Source organism: Myotis myotis, unplaced genomic scaffold (assembly GCF_014108235.1).
Source record: "Myotis myotis isolate mMyoMyo1 unplaced genomic scaffold, mMyoMyo1.p scaffold_m19_p_1, whole genome shotgun sequence".
Classification (NCBI taxonomy): Eukaryota; Metazoa; Chordata; class Mammalia; order Chiroptera; family Vespertilionidae; genus Myotis; species Myotis myotis.
Window position 1 is genome coordinate 44,336,149 of NW_023416313.1, and position 5,544 is coordinate 44,341,692.

Sequence of the window (5,544 nt, forward strand, 5' to 3'; positions counted from 1 at the left end):
GGCACCGGGATCAGTGTGACAGGGGGCAGCGCCCAAACCCCCTGATCGCCCTGCAGCTCTGTGTGTGACAGGGGGTGGGGCCACAACCTCCTTATCTGCCCTGCTCTGTTCCTGACAGGGGAAGGGACCCCAACACTCTGATCATCCCTGCTCTGTGCCTGATGGGGGGAGCTCCCCAACCCCCTGATCGCCCTGCAGCTCTGTGTGTGACAGGGTGCGGCGCCCCAACCCCCCTGGTTGGTCCTGCTCTGTGCATGACAGAGGATGGTGTCACAACCTCCCCATCGACCCTGCCTTAAGTGTGACGGGGGCGGTGCCCCAACCCCCCAATCGGTCCTACCCTGAGTGTGACTGAGGGTGGCATCGCAACCTCCCGATCCGCCCTGCTCTGTGCATGACAGGGGGCGGCACCCCAACTCTCCAATCGGCCCTGCTCTGAGCCCGACCAGGGGCTGCACCTAGGGATTGGGCCTGCCCTCTGCCACCCAGGAGTAGGCCTAAGCCAGCAGGTCATTATCTTCTCAGGGGTCCCAGACTGAGAGAGAGCACAGGCCGGGCTGAGGGATCCCCCCTCTCTCCCGAGTGCACAAATTTTTGTGCACCCGGCCTCTAGTATATATATAAAGAGCCATAGTCCATAATGTCCAAAACAACCAAAGGGGCAACCAAATGCCAGGCTTGGGTGCAGCAGGCTCAGGTGGGCAGGGACTGGGCAGTGAGCTGAACTGCTGATCAGCACCTGCTACAGCTGCTGGCAAGGCCCAGAGAGAGCAGGGTCTGATCCGCAGCTGCCGTGGCAGCTGCGGATCAGCCCTTGACTCTCTCTCTCTGAGAGGTCAGCAGTTAGCCCACTCGCCAGCTGCGTGGGGCTGCTGCTGATCAGCCCTGCTTCTCTGATCAGGCCCGGAGATAGGCCCAGAGATGCTGACTGGCATAAAAACCGATCAATCCGAACCAAATCTGGGTGTACTGGGCATGTGTCCTGACTAGGAATTGAACTGTGGCCTCATGGTTCGTATGTTGATGCTCAACCAGTGAGCCACACTGGCTGGGCAGTCTACTGTGTTTTAAAGGGAAACAAAGTCTGCAACCCTGAAGCTGGCCTTTTGCAATATTAATTTAAAGCTGTTTATTAAAAAACATAAAAGACTCAGAAAGAACTTTTGACCCTCCCACTTCCCTGAACAAGTGATTCTTTATTGTTTAAAGTATTACATATGGTATTACATATGTCTCCTTTTTCTTCCATTGACCTCTCCCCCACCACTCCCACCCCCCCAGCACATGCCCTCACCCCCCTAGTGTCTGGGTCCATTGGTTATGCATATATGCATGCATACAAGTCCTTTGGTTGATCTCTTACACCCCTCCTCTACCCCCACACCTTCCCTCTGAAGTTTGACGTTTGTTTAGTGCTTTTCTGTCTCGGGATCTGTTTTTGTTCATCAGTTTATATTGTTCATTATATTCCACAAATGAGTGAGATCACATAGTATTTATCTTTCTCTGACTGGCTTATTTCACTTAGCATAATACTCTCCAGTTCCATCCATGCTGTTGTAAATGGTAAGAGTTCTTTCTTTTTTACAGCAGCATAATATTCCATTGTGTAGATGTACCACAGTTTTTTAATCCACTCACCTGCTGATGGGAACTTAAGCTGTTTCCAAATCTTAGCTATGGTAAATTGTGCTATGAACATAAGGGTGCATATGTCCTTTCTGATTGGTGTTTCTGATTTTTGGGATATATTCCTAAAAGTGGAATTACTGGGTCAAATGGGAGTTCCATTTTTAACTTTTTGAGGAAACTCCATACTGTTTTCCACAGTGGCTCCACCAGTCTGCATTCCCACCAGCAGGGAAGGAGGCTTCCTTTTTCTCCACATCCTTGCCAGCATTTGTTGTTTGTCCATTTGTTGATGATAGCCATTCTGACAGGTGTGAAATGGTATCTCGTTGTTTTGATTTGCATCTCTCAGATGATTAGTGACTTTGAACATGTTTTCATAAGTCTCTTGGTCTTCTGTATGTCCACACAAAAAAAGGTGCCTATTTAAGTCCTTTGCCAATTCTTTTATTGGATTGTTTATTTTCCTTTTGTTAAGATGTATGAGTTCCCTATAAATTTTGGAGATTGGGCCCTTATCAGACATAACATTGGCAAATATGTTCTCTGATGCAGTGGTTTTTCTTGTTTTGTTGATGGTTTCTTTTGCTGGGCAGAAGCTTTTAATTTTGATGTAGTCCCATTTGTTTATTTTCTCCTTAGTTTCCATTGCCCTAGGAGCTGTATCAGTAAAGATATTGCTATGATATATGTCTGCTATTTTGCTGCCTATGGATTCTTCCAAAATTTTTATGGTTTCCATCTTATGTTTAAGTCCTTTATACATTTTGAGTTTATTTTTGTGTATGGTGTAAGTTGGTGGTCTAGTTTCATTTTTTTGCATGTGTCTGTCCAATTTTCCCAACACCATTTATTGAAGAGACTCTGTTGACTCAACTGTATGCTCTTTCCTCCTTTATCAAATATTAATTGAGCATAATGGCTTGGGTTGATTTCTGGGTTCTTTGTTCTGTTCCATTAGTCTAGATGTCTGTTCTTGTGCCAGTACCAAGCAGTTTTGAAAACAGTGGCTTTGAAATATAGCTTGATATCTGGTATTGTGATCTTTCCAACTTTGTTCCTCTTTCTCAAGATTGCCGTGGCTATTCGGGGTCTATTTTTATTCCATATGAATTTTTGGAGAGTTTGTTCTAGGTCTGCGAAATATGCTGTTGGTATTTTAATGGGGATTGCATTAAATCTATAGATTGCTTTGGGTAATATGGACATTTTAATGATGTTGATTCTACCAATCCGTGAACACGGTATATTCTTCCATTTATTTATGTCTTCTTCTCTTTCTTTTTAAATGTCCTGCCATTTTCTGGGTACAGGTCTTTTATCTCCTTAGCTAAGTATATTCCTAGATATCTTACTTTTTTTGGTGCAATGGTAAATGGGATTGCTTATTTGTTTATTTTTCTTTCAGTGAGTTCATCACTGGTGTATAAAAAAGTCATAGATTTCTGGGTGTTAATTTTGTATCCTTCTACATTGTCAAATTCATTTATTACATCTAGTAGTTTTTTGATGGAGTCTTTAGGGTTTTTTGTGTACAATATCATGTCATCTGCAGATAATGACAGTTTTACTTCTTCTTTTCCAATTTGGATGTGCTTTATTTCTTCTTCTTGTCTGATCACTTCCAGTACTATATTGGCTACCACTTACAGTACTATATTGAACAGGAGTGGTGAGAGTGGGCATCCCTGTCTTGTTCCTGTTCTTAGGGGAAATGGTTTTAGATTTTGCCCATTGAGTATGATGTTGGCTGTAGGTTTGTCATATGTGAATGCCGCATCCATTTGCGGCTAGGGTTCAAGATCTGGAGAAGGGGCTGATGCACAAATGGATATACTAGACAAGAAATATAAATTTAGAAATTATGAGGGAGACAGGCAGAGACCTTTTCTAGTGGAAAGGCTCCCCGAATGCCCAGACCCTTTAGCTTTTTATTTACTAGAATACACATTTGCCCTTTAGCAAAGCAAACAGACATATCAATGGTAAGGTTTGGCAAACAATAAAGGATTATCAAGTTAGGGCCGTGGTCGGCAAAATGCGGCTCGAGAGCCACATGCGGCTTTTTGGCCCCTTGAGTGTGGCTCTTCCTAAGCCTTAGAAGTACCCTAATTAAGTTAATAACAATGTACCTACCTATATAGTTTAAGTTTAAAATATTTGGCTCTCAAAAGAAATTTCAATCGTTGTACTGTTGATATTTGGCTCTGTTGACTAATGAGTTTGCTGACCACTGGGTTAGGGGATTGCCTTCAGCCATTCAGCCAGCAGCAGGGTGATACAATGCTGATTTTTCAGCCCTTGCTGAATATCAAAGTCCATTTGCCTTCTAACGGACTTCTCACATAATTATGCTAACTACTTGTTGGTCTTAGCCTCTGGCATTCATATATGCTTTTATTATGTTGAGATATGATCCCTCTATTCCTACTTTCCTGAAAGTTTTTATCAAGAAAAGGTGTTGGATGTGCTCGCTTTGGCAGCACATATACTAAAATTGGAATGATACAGAGATTAGCATGGCCCCTGCGCAAGGATGACACACAAATTCGTGAAGTGTTCCATATTTAAAAAAGAAAAAAAAAGAAAAGGTGTTGGATTGTGTCAAATGCTTTTTCTGCATCTATTAATATAATTATGTGATTTTTGTCTTTCAATTTGTTTATATGATGTTTCACTTTTATTAATTTGTGGATATTGTATTATCCTTGCTTCCCCAGAATAATTCCCACTTAGTCATTGTGTATGATCTTTCTAATGTACTGCTGGATCCCATTTGCCAGGATTTTATTAAGGATTTTAGCATCTATGTTCATCAGATATATTGGCCTGTAATTCTCTTTCTTTGTAGTGTCCTTATCTGGTTTTGGGATTAGGGTAATGATGGCTTCATAGAAAGAGCTTGGAAGTATTCCTCCCTCTTGAATTTTTTGGAATAGTCTGAGGAGGATAGGTTTTAGTTCTTCTTTGAATGTTTGGTAAAACTCCCCTGTGAAGCTGTCTGTCCCAAGGCTTTTGTTTGCTGGAAGTTTTTTGATTACTGCTTCAATTTCCTCCATAGTTACCAGCCTATTCAGATTTTTTTTTATTTTTCTTGATTGAGTTTTGGAAAGTCATATTTTTCTAGAAATATCTCCATTTCTCCTAGGTTGACTAGTTTGTTGTAATGAGAAAATATTTTTTATTGACTATGTCATTCCCACTAGTTCTTCAACCTGTGGATAAAAAGGGGCCACATACTAAACTTGACAAGTTCAGGGGAGGACTGCATAGCAGCCTTACAAACTCAGAGACCAAAAGTAACCACCTAGGATGGCCTGAAATAAAAACTCTTTAATTAAAAGCAGTTCATAGCCGGTAGTTATGTCCTAGGCCAGTATTGATACCCTAAAGGGCCAATCTTCACCTTAACTGAGTCTATCTGTTGTTTCTTTGCATCTAGGATACCATACCTGGTAACATGCCTTCAGAATTACAAAGTAATTTCCTTCCTTACCCACCCACTTCCTCGAAGCACAACACAAGGGCTGAAATTACAAACCCCCTCATTGTTATTGTTATAGTGTAAATTATTGACTGTAACTATACTGTACCCACCTATGTAAAAAAATTATGTATCTATCATTTTACTTTTTATCCAATCCCAGAGGTACCCCCACTCCTATTTTGCTTTCTCCTGCCTCCCTAATCTATCACCAATAGATTTCATGTAAACCATTTATGCCTCATCTTTGGGTTGTAATCTACATATATATAAAAAGCTAATACACTAAGTGTCCCTCTACCATCTGACAGGTTGCTATGACGTGCACTGACCACCAGGAGGCAGATGCTCAAATTGAGTTGCTGAGCTGCAGTGACTTGGCAGCGGCAGTTCTCGGGTGACACACCCTGAAACCAGAAAGGAAGAAGCCC

The 5,544-nt window shown here is 42.0% G+C and overlaps 1 non-coding gene across 1 annotated transcript; it reads left to right on the forward strand.

The window, feature by feature from the left end:
- The first annotated feature begins 4,096 nt into the window (after window positions 1-4,096).
- Window positions 4,097-4,200, forward strand: LOC118661257. The gene has a single exon (XR_004969237.1). It is a non-coding gene; the product is annotated as a U6 spliceosomal RNA (small nuclear RNA).
- The last annotated feature ends 1,344 nt before the right edge of the window (window positions 4,201-5,544 follow it).